Here is a 14551-nt window from a genome sequence, read left to right as displayed (position 1 = left end):
ACACTGTTGGTGGAAATATAAATTAGTATAGCCATTATGGAAAACAGTATGAAAGTTTCTCAAAAAACTAAAAAAAGAACTATCGTATGCTCCAGCAATCCCACTAGTGAGTACTTGTCTAGCAGAAAGGAAATTAATAATCAAAAGAATACCTGCATCCCCATGTTTTATATTGGCACTATTCACAATAGCCACATAGGCTTTTAATTGAGCTATGTGCTTGCCAACACTTAGCATTTATCATGCTGGTCAATATTTTCTAGTCTAATGAAAGTAAGATGACATCTGTTTGTGATGTTTATTTGCATTTTTCTAATTGTTAATGAAATTAAATAATTTTTCATAGTTTACTCTCCATTTTTTTATTTTCTATAAATACTTGTTCATGTAAATTTTCTCATTTTTTCTAATTTTTTTCTTTCCAATTTTAGGGATTCTTTATATATTTTGAATACTAATATTTTACAAGTTATATATGTTGCAAATGTCTCTATGGATTATTTTTCAATATATTTATAATATCTTTAAATGACATAAATTATTAACTATATAATGTGGTCAATTTTATGATTAGTACGTTTTGTATCATTTAAAATCTCCTTCCCTGAGTCATTAATTCATCTTTCTATTTTATCTTTTTTAACTTTTATATTTGGGCCTTTAATCAACCTGGAATTGATTTGTGCATGTAGTGTGCTATAAGGATCCTATTTTTCCCCCATATTTGTAACTATGAGCCTACCCTATTATTGAATAGTCCATAATTTCTGTAATGTTTTGCATGGCTATCTCTATAATATACTAACTTTTAATATGCACAAGTTTGTTTTTGAGCTCTCTATTTTGTTTTACTGATCAATTGATCTAATACTGTTTTAATTATTATATTTTTATAATAATTTATGCTGTTTATCAAGACAAAGATCTTCACTTTTTATCTCTTCTTCATGAGTGTGTTAACTATTTTTCTTCCCTTTATTATTTATGTCAGTTTTGGAAAATAATTTTTAAGATAATTTAACTTGATTCTGGGCGACCAACCTGGCTTGACATTAAGCCTGTCCTAGGCCCCTGGCTACATCTGTGAGTTTTGAGTTTATCTTCCCTGTTTCATTACTGGCCCAGGATTTGGAGTGATGATCTTGGCATTTGCTCCAAAGGCATCCTGTCTCTTGGGGGTTCTTTTGGTTTTTCTTCTTGAGTTTTAGCAAACTTATTTTATTTTTTAGTCCCTTAGAGGTTTGCCTGAAATTCTCAGTAGCCCAGCATGCAATAAAAACAATGTTTCATGGAAGCTCTTTTTTTTTTTTTCCCTAGTGAGAGGGAGCTTTGTGTCTGTAATATACAATTCTAGAAGTTCTGCAGATTTCTTATGTTGTAACCTTAAAACTCTGAGCCAAAAATGTCATATTTTGAATTAACCATTGACCTCAGAAAAGACAATTTTTACTTGTGAGTTAGGGTAAGTGAAAGTGACTGAACACCTTAACTTCTGCCATTAAAGTCAATTGACCCAGACCCATTTCCTTTCTACTGTATATTACTGCCGAATTGGAAAGAACTTTACAGCTAAATAGTGAACAACCCTTAACTTTCTTTCTCTCTTATTTAAAAACTATAAACCAAAGATGATTTGTTTTCCAGATAAGGATATGCTAATCAATAGTAGTGAAAAGCCATGCCAAAATGACAGAGGCAGACTAGTAAAATCTCTATGTCAATTATTTATGTCAAGAGCATTTAAAAAGTAGGCCAGAATGTAGAGTAGCCTGAATTATATCCCTCAAACGAAGTAATTAAAACGAACAAAAATAAAATAAAAACCTATCAGGAGGATTATTATGTTGTTAACTGTTAGTCAATCTCAGGCCTCATAATGACTCTAGGATACTGAGAATGAATTTTAAAATTATTAATTGAAACTCTGCCATTTGAATTTTTAGCGAGATCTTTCTATCAATACTTATGATTTTCACCACAGTAGTCCACTAACATTTTGGCATGCAATAATTTGGATGTAGTTTGAAGTGGCCTTCAATGTTGACATTTAGTTTCTTAAGAATGAAACAGGGACAGGTGTCCTCACCAGAGAGGCCAGGTGGGATCATGCAAAAAGCAGAATCTTTGGAGCCAGACAGACCTGGCTTCACATGCCAGTACACAGTCTGAGAGAACATCCTCCAGGTCTTGTGAGCCTCAGGCAACCCAGTTACAAAAATTGAGATCACAATCCCTTCTTCGCAGGGCTGTTGCAAGAATGACATAAGAGAAAAATCTTTTTTATGCTTAGCAACTAATAGGCACTCATTAATAGTAGCATATGTTATTATTATAACTATTATCATTATTAGTGTCTACTTGAGAATCTTGTGTAATTCCAGACAAATTCTTCCAGGATTGGATAATAAAAAGAGAACAATAACCATTCAATAACAATAACCATTTAAGCAATATTTTTCCTTTGATCAGGGAGTGGAGTAAAAGAGGTAGAAGATAGATAAGTATGGGGTCTCATTTACTTTGTTGGTTATCCATAGAAATTAAATGTATTGCTTAGCTTTCTTTCTCATTTATTGTTGGCATAGACACCAAGTATATAATTTAGTTATCATATTGAATGTATAAAGTTATATATGAACCATTTTCCTTGTAGCTAAAGTTTGAATCCAAATATTATTAGCAAAGTTACCCAAGTGGAGCCAATCCATATTAGACCACTTATGCTAAAGGCTGCTGCCAACTAATATTTTTTAAATAGTGGAGTTATCAAATCTCTCTCTTTGAATTTATAAAAACCCATCTTTCTAATGTCCTGATGCATCAAATCTAAACTCTTCTGCCAGGCTTTCAAGAATTTCCCTACACTGATCCCGTTCTTTTTAGGGAAATATTTTTTGCTATTCCCTCAGTCCAATCTCTGCTTTTAGTGAGATATATTCTTTTCCCAGAAACCAATTGCCATCAGGCTTTGAAATTCTTTCCTATTGCTTGTGTTCTTCCCTTTTCCTGAAATAACTTTCACTGAGATTTCCATGTACTCCAATCCAGCCTGGGATTCACATGCCCATTCAGTACTCATTTCCACCATGAACATTTCCCTAACTAGTTTCTAGTTATCCCAACTGTCATGTAGAAACTTTTAGATGACTTTGGGTCTTCACGTTATGTAGTTCATAACTAAGTGCTGACTTTTCTCATACGTTATTATTTATGTGAAATAAAGTGGTCTATACAATTAGAATGTGGGTGCCTTGAAAATAGATTATCTTATAGTTCTGTATCTCTTATAATTCTAAGCACAGTATTGAGCACAGAGTATTAATAACTATCTGTTAATTACTGAGCTAACTGATTATGGTAAGACTTTTTACATTTGTCCCCATTGTGAATATAGCCATGTGCAATATTTACCTTACTAAGTTAATTTATACTACATGACATTTTAGATTCTGATTGTGATTGCTGGTCTCTGGAATATTTTTAAAATCTTTGTTTTCAAAATATGAAATTTGAGGGTGCTAAATAAAACACAAATTATATTTCGCTTGCCAAAAGTATATCATCCATAATATCTTAACTAACTTGAATTATTTAAGGAAAAGGGCTGTATTCTCACTGAGTCAAGATTCTCTTAGGGATAGGAGACCCAACTTATCCTCCATAATCACCCGATTAGTCTTCATGTTTGACCCCTCTTAAGTACTACTCTGGTTGCTATGGGCACACCCCATCAATCTTGATAATTTTATAACATTAAGAGAAAACAAACCAACATTTATTAGTGATTTATTATAAGATAAACTTTTAATATTTCTAGATAATATTGTTTGCATTTCTTTTCTAAAACAGATTCCTAATCTGGCATCTTAGATATATTTGTCTTATAATTTTTTTTATCTGTTTTTTCTCTTCTTTTCTTTTCTTTTTTTGTTTGAGACAGGAGCTGGCTCTGTCACCCAGGCTGGAGTGCAGTGGCACGATCTGGGCTCACTGCAGCCTCTGCCTCCTGGGCTTAAGTAATCCTCCCACCTCAGCCTCTCGGGTAGCTGGGATGACAGACGCAGCTAAGTTTTTCTTTTTCTTTTTCTTTTTTTTTTTTGTATTTTTTGTAGAGATGGGGTTTCACCGTGTTGTGCAGGCTGATCTCAAACTCCTGGGCTCAAGTGATCTGCATGCCTTGACCTCCCAAAGTGCTAGGATTACAGACATGAGCCACCACACCCAGCCTCATCTTTTTCATTACCATAATATTATTCTGTACTTTCAGAAAACAAAACTCTTTCTTTTTTCTGGTTAAGGAGTTGTTTGATAGACTTTAGTCTAACTTTTAGTGGCTTATTATACAAAGCAGATTTGATACATTACAATGACATTATCAAAGTTGTCTTGCTGGCAGAGGTTTTTCCCCAGATTCAATGTGACAAATACACTCCATTGATTTAATTATTATCATTTTGGTATGAATCTCGCATCATGTTTATGTTGTGAATTTTCAAGAGATTAGAGACTATCTGTGGGAGTAGGAGGTAAAAAGCGAATGAGCAAATGTATTTTGAACGTTCGAACAGTGAAATATACAGTGACCAGCAGGTGTCTCTGTTACACAACGCAGATGAGATTCTCGAAGCTTTTCTAATATTAATCCTACTTTCTCCATCTAACTGAATTCACTTTTCAATTTTAACATTTACATTTGCTTTTCTTCTTTAACAACATATAAAGAAACTCTTACCTCTCTCATATCTTTAATCAGGGCTGTTTTTTTTTTTTTTCTTAAAATGCTGTGTCAAAGATTATTTCTTAGTGTCTAACTTCTACCCTCTTTTTAAATGTTTATTTTAATTTTTTTCTTTAAAAACATTTTTTAAAACTATAATAGAGGCAGGTATTCACCATGTTGCCCAGGTTGGTCTCAAACTCCTGGACTCAAGGGATTCACCCACCTCATCCTTCCAAAGTTCTGACGTTACAGGTGTGAGCCACTATTCCCGGCCTCTACCCACTTTGTCTAAGTTTATTTTGCACCATTTTATAGAATGAGGGCTAGATTAAGATCTTTATTTAGAAGCCCTAAGCACTGAAAAGTTTGCAATACCACATCTCCTCATATGTTAATTAAATCAAAAATAGTAAACAGTAAACTATAAAGAAATTGTAAGGAAGTTTGACAAAGTGTTTTTTTTTTGTTTTTTTTTTTTTTTTTTTTTTTAAGATAACTAAAAGTTAAATAACAACCATGGCAGTGTTTTCCTAATATATCAAATGTATTTTTCTTAGAAGTTTGGGAAAAAATCTGATAATCCTATTTTTAGTGCATTTCTAAATTTAGTTTGTCTTTTGTATAATCTATGACTGTATAAAATGAAAAGCCTAGACAGAAGCAAGAATTATGCAAAATACCCCTGCCAAGAATTTAAATCACAGGCCAGGCATGTATGAATGGATGAAGGGGGACAAGAGAGAGCCAAAGGAAAGCAGAGGAGTGAATGAGTACACCTAGACACTGCCAGTGGGCATATAATTTCTACGTTCTTTCTAATAAAAATGAAATCTAACACTTACTCATAGTTTATTATGTGCCGAACTTTGCATATACTCTCTTATTTTTTCCCTCACAATGGCCCTGTTAAATTGTTGCTGTGATTAATCCTATAGTAAAATGAATAAACTGAGGCTGAGAGATAAGTTACAAAAGGTTGTACAGTCAGAAGTCTGCTAATGTTTTTAACCTCTATGCTGTATTTTGAGAAGGTAGTTTGACACAATATTTGCTTTTCAACTAAAATTTTGCATACCTTTGGCTTAGCATCTGTAAGATTTTTACTAAAGAAATAATAATGGATAAGTGCAAAAGAGATCTTTAGAGTTTTTATCATAGACATTCATTACATTGAAATTCCTTATTAATGCTACGGAACTAGACTGACTAACTCTTACAAAAGTGTATTTGTTAAGAGGCTCCCTGGGAGTCTCCAGAAGAATGGGAAACAGATTCAGTGGGACTCAAGTTATCAAGGAGGAAGACACAAGAAGCACAGTTACAGGCTTGTAGCCAGCAGAGGTGGTTAGGATGCCCTCAGAACTCCACCCCTGTTGTGATGAACAACCTCTAACATTTCCCTCCAGTACTTGATTCAAAGCTCAAGGTTCTAAGTCCCAGAAGAGGGCCTCCAACTGGCCAAATTTAGGTCACATGCTAACACCAGGATGTACAGTAATGAAGAGAGAGGATTTATTTTCACTGGCTTCTGTAGTAGCAAGCAATCACCCAGAATTCTTCTTTCCTACTACTTAAAACAGTGAGAAAGAACTGCTTCCTTTGTGGGAAATTAAGATTTTATGGGGACTCGACAATGAAACTGGGCAGACACACACAAAAAAAGTTAGAGGGTAAGTAAAGTGACAAATGACCACTACACCACTTTAACAGTATAAAATTGAAGCATCCTGCAATTGAGGACTAATTAAATCGTGTAACATCAATATAATAAAATACAAATAAGCAACTACAAATGAAATTATAGAAAACTATTTATTTATTTTTATTTTTAATTTTTGTGGGTACATAGTAGATGCATATATTTATAGGGAACATGATATATTTTGATTCAGGCATACAGTGCATAATAATCACTCCAGGGTAAATAAGGTATCCATCAGTAGTATAGTTTGGATATTTATCTCTGCCCAAATCTCATGTTGAAATGTAATTCCCAATGTTAGAAGTGGGGCCTGGTGGGAGATATTGGGATCATGGGGTGGATCCCCCATGAGTGGCTTGGGCCATCCCCTTGGTGACAAGCGAGCTTTTGCTCCGAGTTCACACAAGATCTAGTCCTTTAAAAGTGTGTGGCACCTGCCCCAACCCACTCAGTCTGTCTTGCTCCTGCTTTTGCCACTCTTTTGCCAGGTGATGTGTCTGCTCCCTCTGTGCCTTCCTCCAGGAAGCAGAGGCTGTTATGCTTCCTGTATGTACAGCTTGCAGAACCATGAGCCAGTTAAACCTCTTTTTTTATATAAATTACTCAGTCTCAGACATGTCTTTATAGCAAAGCAAGAACAGGCTAGCACAATCATCTCAAGCATTTGTACTTTTTGTGTTACAAGCATTCCAAATATACTCTTTTAGTTACTTTAAAATGTACACCAACTTATTGTTGATTGTGGTTACCCTGTTGTGCTATCAAATACTAGATCTCAGTCGTTTTATCTTATTATGTTTTTATACTCATTAACCATCCCCACTTCTCTACCCGCTGACCTCACTAGTCTCTGGTAACCATTCTTATACTCTCTATCTCCATTAGTTCAATTTTGAGAAAATTTAATTTTCTAGCTCCCACAAATAAATGAGAAGATGCAAAGTTTGTCTTTCTGTGCCTGACTGATTTCACTTAACATAATGACTTCCAGTTCCATCCATGCTGTTTCAAATAACAGGATTTTACTCTTTTATAGTTGAATAGTACTCTACTGTGTATATGTACCGTATTTTCTTTATCCATTCATCTATTGATAGACACTCAGGTTGCTTCCAAATCTTGGCTATTGTGAACAGTGTTGCAATAAACATGAGAGTCTAGATGTATCTTTGATATAATCATTTCCTTTCTTTTTGGTGTATATCTAGCAGTGGGATTGTTGAAATATACGTTAGTTCTATTTTTAGTTTTTCAAAAATCCTCCAAACTGTTCTCCATTGCGGTTGCACTAATTTACATTCCAACTAACGGTGTACAAAGGTTATACTGATTTACATTCTCACCAACAGTGTATGAGGGTTCCCTTTTCTCCATGTCCTCACCAGCATTTGTTATTGCCTGTTATTGTTATTATCTTTTAGATAAAAGCCATTTTAACTGGGGTGAGATGGTACCCCATTGCAATTTTGATTTGCATTTCTGTGATGATCAGTGATGTTGAGCACCTCTTCATATACTTGTTTTCCATTTGCATGTCCTTTTTTGAGACCTGTCTCTTTACATCTTTTGCCAATTTTTATTAAATTATTATTTTTTCCTATTGAGTTGTTTGAGTTCCTTATATATTCTGGTTATTAATCTTCTGTCAGATGGATAGTTTCCAAATACTTTTACTCATTCTATGGGTTGTCTCTTCACTTTGTTGATTTTTTTTTTTTTTTTTCTGTGCAGAAGCTTTTAAACTCCCATTTGCGCATTTTTGCTTTGGTTGACTGTGCTTGTGGACTACTACTCAAAAAATCTTTGCCTGCTCCCTCTGTGCCTTCCTCTATGACTGGAAGCCTCCCCAGAAGCAGATACTGTTATGTTTCCTGAACAAATAGGCTACAGAACCATAAGCCAATTAAACCTCTTTTCTCATAAATTCGTCAGTCTCAGGCATTTCTTTATAGCAATGCAAGAACAGCCTAGCACAGTCATCTCAAGCATCTATCTTTTCTTTGTGGTCCAATGTCTTAAAGAGTTTTCCCAGTGTTTTCTTGTAGTAGTTTCATAGATCGAGGTCTTTGAGTTAGGTCTTTACCCATTTTAATTTGATTTTTGTATATGGCTAGAGATAAGAATCTAGTTTCATTCCTCTGCTTATGGATAACCAATTTTCCCATCACCATTTATTGAAGAGACTGTCCTTCCACAATGTACATTCTTGGCACCTTTGTTGAAAATGAGTTCTCTGTAGATGTTTGGGTTTATTTCTGGGTTCTCTATTCTGTTCCATTGGTCTGTGTGTTTTTATGCCCATATCCTTCTGTTTTGGTTACTATAGCTCTGTAATGTGATTTGAACTCAGCTAATGCAATTTCTCTAGTTTTGTTCTTTTTGCTTAGGATAGCTTTGGCTCTTCTGGGTCTTTTGTGGTTCCACATAAATTTTAAGATTTTTTTTTTATTTTGATGAAGAATGTCATTGATATTTTGATTGTGATTGCATTGAGTCTGTAGATCCTTTTGGGTAGTATGGATATTTTAACAATTCTGATTCTTCCAATCCATGAACATGGAACATCTTTTTATTTTTGGTGTCTTCTTCAATTTTTTGTATCAATTTTTAAGCAGTTTTTATTGTAGAAATTTTTCACTGATTGGTTCTAGATATTTGACTTTATTAGTAGCTATTGTAAGTAGGATTTCTTTTTTTCCCCAAATTATTTGCTGTTGGCTTTCAAATTGTTTGCTGTTGGCATATAGAACAAGATACTGATTTTTGTATATTTATTCTGTATCCAGCAACTTCACTGAATTTATTAGTTCTAATAGTTTTCGGTCAAGTCTTTAGGTTTTTTCAAATATGAGATTATATCATATGCAAACAAGGATAATTTGACTTTTTCTTTTCCAATTTGGATACCTTTTATTTCTTTCTCTTGTCTGATTGCTCTAGTTAGGATTTCCAGAAGAGTATTTCTTGACATTGAAAAATGATCATTGAAAAATTATGACATTAAAATTAAGTTAAAATAAAAAGCAAATGTAATGTATGAATCTTTTTTAGAAATATACATATATGTAGTTGCATACCTACAGTTTCAAATATGCATTTCTTTATGGGGAATTAGGAGGCACTAATTATTTTTTTCCACTTTTGTTTTAGATTTAAGAGGTGCATGTGGAGGTTTGTTACATGGGCTAATTGTGTGTTGCAGAGATTTAGTATACAGATTATTTTGTTACTCAGGTAATAAGCATAGTACCTCATTGGTAGTTTTTTTAAAATCCTCACTCACTTCCCATCTTCCACTCTCAACTAGGCCCTGTTTTCTGTTGTTCTCTTATTTGTGTCAATGTGTACTCAAGTTTTAGCTCCCATTTATACATTCAGTATTTAGTTTTCTGTTTCTGGATTAATTTGCTCAGGCTAATGGCCTTCAGCTCCATTTATGTTGCTTCAAAGGACAATATTTTGTTCTTTTTTATAACTATCTAGTATTCCACAGAGTATATATACCACATTTTCTTTAACCAGTCCACCATTAATGGGCATATAGGTTGATTCCATGTCTTTGCTATTGTGAATAGCATTGCAATGAACATTCATGCTCATGTGTCTTTGTGGTAGAACAATTTATATTCCTTTGAGTGTATTCCAAATAATAGGATTGCTGGATTGAATGGTAGTTCTGTTTTAAGTTCTTTGAGAAATCTCCAAACTGCTTTCTACAGTGGCTGAACTAATTTACATTACTACCAGCATTTATAAGTCTTCCCTTTTCTCTGCAACCTTCCAAAATCTGTTAATTTTTGGCCATTTAATAATAGCCGTTCTGACTGGTATGAGATGGTATCTCATTGTGGTTTTGAATTGCATTTTTCTATTGATTAGTTATATTGAGGATTCTTTTTCATATGCTTATTGGCTTTGTGTATATCTTCTTTTAAGAAGTGTCTATTCATGCCCTTTGTCCATTTTTCAGTGGAGTTATTTGGTTTCTTTGCTTGTAGATTTGCTTAAGTTCCTTATAGATTCTGAATATTAGACCTTTCTCAAATAGTTTGCAAATATTTGCTCCCATTCTTTGGTTGTCTGTTTACTCTGTTGATAGTTTCTTTTGCTATGCAGGAGCTCTTTAGTTTAATTAGGTCACACTTGTCAATTTCTGTTTTTGTTACCATTGCTTTTGGAGTCTTTGTCATGAAATCTTTGCAAAGTCCAGTGTCCAGATTGGTATTTCCTAGGATTTTCTAGTAGGGTTTTTATAGTTTTAGGTTTTGCATTTAATTATTTAATCTATCTTGAGTTGATGTTTGCATATGGTGAAAGGAAGTGGTCTAGTTTCAATCTTCTGCATATGGTTAGCCAGTTATCCCAGTACCATTGCTTGAATAGGGAATGATTTCCCCATTGCTTGTTATTGCCAGCTTTTTCAAAGATCAGATGGTTGTAGGTGTGTGGCTTTTTCTCTTGGTTCTCTTCTCTGTTCCATTGGTCTATATGCCTGTTTTTGTACTAGTACCATGCTGTTTTGGTTACTATAGCCTTGTAATACAGTTTGAAGTTGGGTAGTGTGATGCCTCTGGTTTTGTTATTTTTACTTAGGATTTTTACTTAGCTTTGGCTATTTGGGTTCTTTTTGATTCCATACACATTTTAGAATAGTTTTGTGTAATTCTGTAAAAATTGTTGTTGGTAGTTTGATAAAAATAGCATTGAATCTGTAAATTGCTTTGGGTAGTACGTCCATTTTAACAATAGAAATTCTTCCTATCCATGAGCATGGAATTTTTTTCCATTTGTTTGTGTCTTCTCTGATTTCTTTCAGCAGTGCTTTGTAATTCTCACTGTAGAGATTTTTCGCACCTGTCTAATTAGCTGTGTTCCTAGGTATTTTATTCTTTTTGTGGCTATCATGAATGGAATTGTATTCTTGATTTGGTTCTCAGCTTGAGCATTATTGTTGTATAGAAATGCTACTGATTTTTGTACATTGATTTTGTATCCTGAAACTTTGCTAAAGTTGTTTATGAGATCTAGGAGCCTCTGGGCAGAGACTGTAGGGTTTTCTAGGTATAGAATCATGTTATCTGCTGAGAGAGTTTGACTTTTTCTCTTTCTATTTGAATGCCTTTTATTTCTTCTCTTTTCTGATTCCTCTCGCTAGGACTTCCAGTGCTATGTTGAAGAGGAGTGGTGAGAGTGGGCATCCTTATCTTGTTCTGGTTCTCAAAGGAAATGCTTCCAGCTTGCCTATTCCATAGGATATTGACTGTGGGCTTGTCATAGATGAACCTTATTATTTTGAGATATGGTCCTTCAATGCATAGTTTGTTGAGAGTTTTTAACATGAACAGATGTTGAATTTTATGGAAAGTCTTTTATTCATCTATTGAGATGATCAGGTAGAATTTATTTGTAGTTCTTTTGTTGTAATGAATTACATTTCTTGCCTTGCGTATGTCAAACCAACCTTGCATCCCAGGAATAAACCTACTTGATCATGGTAGATTAGCTTTTTGATGAGACATACTAATTCTTGGTGGAATTAAATAACTCTGAAATTTCCTGACAGTTTTCTTCTTAACTGTTTGCTCTTCTTTTTTCTCACTACTCTTCATTAGATCTTCCATCACTTATGACTCCCAGGTTTATTTTTGGACAGAGAGGAATCATTTGCATGTGTGTGCATAAGTGTGTAGAGTAGGAGATCTTCTAGAAATATAACTTTTCTTTTCCCTTTAGCACTTGTTTTCTGTGTATATGTGCCCGCTCCTGTGAATAGATGCATAGGCTTATTTAGGTCTTGTGGAGTGTGCTATGTAAACCTTGGAGAAACATTGAGTAAGATGATCATCATTAGATTTGAGATAATTGGAAATTTTAGTTCGTTCTAATCTCTTTGCTTACTTCATAAATTAAATTACTTTCTCTATGAGGGAAGAGCGGTCATATTGCTGATTAAACTTAGAGTAGCACTGAGAAAATAATATTTGTAGAATGTATGTTTTAGGCAAATTTTATTATAAAAGCATTAGGTAGTAATGATAAATTCCTTTTTATAAATGTCCCTAATTTTTGCATCTAATTTAAAGTGAACTTTTTTGAAATACTACCTGGTCTTGAAAATACATCAGAAAAGAGTTTGAAACACAACTGAAAACACATGTAGGATCATGCTGATGTTGGTTAAATGATTCTTCTAAGGCAGTCCAAGCTAGTAACTATTGCAATGCCTCATCATCTAGATATTACTCTCACCTGTGCTGTCATGTGCCTTGTAGTTGTCTAAGTGTCTTATTAGTGTAAGGAACATTTGTTTAGAATAGATGGAATTTTGAGCCTTCCTATTCTCCCTGGACTGCTGAGAATGATCTAATTCACACAAACTCCCTTAGTGCACCGTACGTTGTGAAGGAAGTCATAGCTGAGCATATTTTGAGTTTGAGTATAATGTTGATGAGGTCAAAGAGGTGGGCTTTACAGGCCAGTTAGCTTCCTTGTGTTCCTGGCTTCATACAAGCTCCATACAATTAAATTCATTTAATCACTTGTTAGACACATAGAGCAAGAGAACTAGGTCAAAGTTTGCCTTTGGGTCAGTGAAATGAACTACCTAGAAAAAGGAATCTAGTTCTAGAAAAAGGAATCAAGACTCATATCAAATTTTTCTTGTGACCATCAGAGCATTTCATGAAACATACTATTTAATAATTTTGAAAAAAATTCCTACTGTGCAGAATGCAATATGGGCTAAGACATGTCAATTTAAACAGTATAGTAAGTTGTTAGAGCATACTTGAAAAGATTTAAGTAGCAAAGAATAAAAAATCCAGGAGTGACTTTGAGATCTCATTTGGGTCATATATCATTTTATCTGCCTGGAAGCAAGACAGAAAGTCAACCTTCCAAGAAAAAAATTGTTCTCTCCTCTTTTATTTTTTTGATTTCACACCCTCCCTAATCACACATTTCAGGAGAATGCAATCATGTGAATGTTTTGAAATATTGTAAATCAAATCATGAAAAAAAATGATACTGGTTTCTATTCCTTTTTGAAAGTCATATTTCCTGTACTATTTTTATTTTATTTTACAAAAGGCATGTTCTAGAAAATCATAGACAACACATTGTGTGTGTGTGTGTGTATGTGTGTGTGTATATATATACATATATACACTGAAACCTCTGGCTCTCAGGTTCAGGAGATCCTCATGCTTCAGTCTCCCGAGTAGCTGGAACTTCAGGCATGTGCCACCATGCTCAGCTAGTTTTTGTATTTTTAGTGGAGACACGGTTTTGCCATGTTGGCCAGGCTGTTTTCGAGCTCCTGACCTCAGGTTTTCCACTCGCCTCAGCCTCCCAAAGTGTTGGGATTATAGGCGTGAGCCACCACGCCCAACCCACACATTGTATTATATACTTGAAAACAGTTAAATAATCAGGAGCACTGAACCAATAACGCGTAAATTTTCTAGTCAATGTGCATAAATTAATATATATGTAGATGCACGAAAATAAAGAATCCAACTTTTGTACCACTTTGCATGTGAAGGCAGTATTGGAGCAAAACACATTTTGAACACTTTTCTATTTTCTATGAAATAATTTTCAAAAGAGTTTTCAAGGTTCTTGTTCTGTGTCTCTGATAGAGTCCTTCCTCAAAGTTACTTTAGTTTGTATTCCAATGTGCAAAAAAGGAATTAATAGGTTTACCTCTTAAATTTCCATATACAATAGTTAAATTAAATGTGATACTCCCAGCAGAATGCCTAAGGAAAAACTAAGTAAATAAATGAACACACACACACACAAGATTACCCTTAGTCTTTCCAAGGCCCCCTATTGCCTCCACATGCCTTGTTAAGGATTTGTGCCTCCCAAATTTCCTGGGTTAAAGTCCTACCCCCTTGTACCTCAGGATGTGACTTTATTTGAAGATAGGGTAATTGCAGATGCAATTAGTTAGGATGTTTTCATCAGGGTGCACCCTAAGCCTGTATGACTGTTGCCTTCATAAAGGGGGATCTTTGGACACAGGCATGCATAGGTAAGACGATGTGAAGACACAGAAAGAAGGGCCATCTCCAACCAAGGAGAAAGGCCTGAAATACATCCTTCCCTCACAGCTCTCAGAAGGA

Source organism: Chlorocebus sabaeus, chromosome 2 (genome assembly GCF_047675955.1).
Source record: "Chlorocebus sabaeus isolate Y175 chromosome 2, mChlSab1.0.hap1, whole genome shotgun sequence".
Lineage (NCBI taxonomy): Eukaryota > Metazoa > Chordata > Mammalia > Primates > Cercopithecidae > Chlorocebus > Chlorocebus sabaeus.
Note: the sequence above shows the minus strand (reverse complement) of the source record.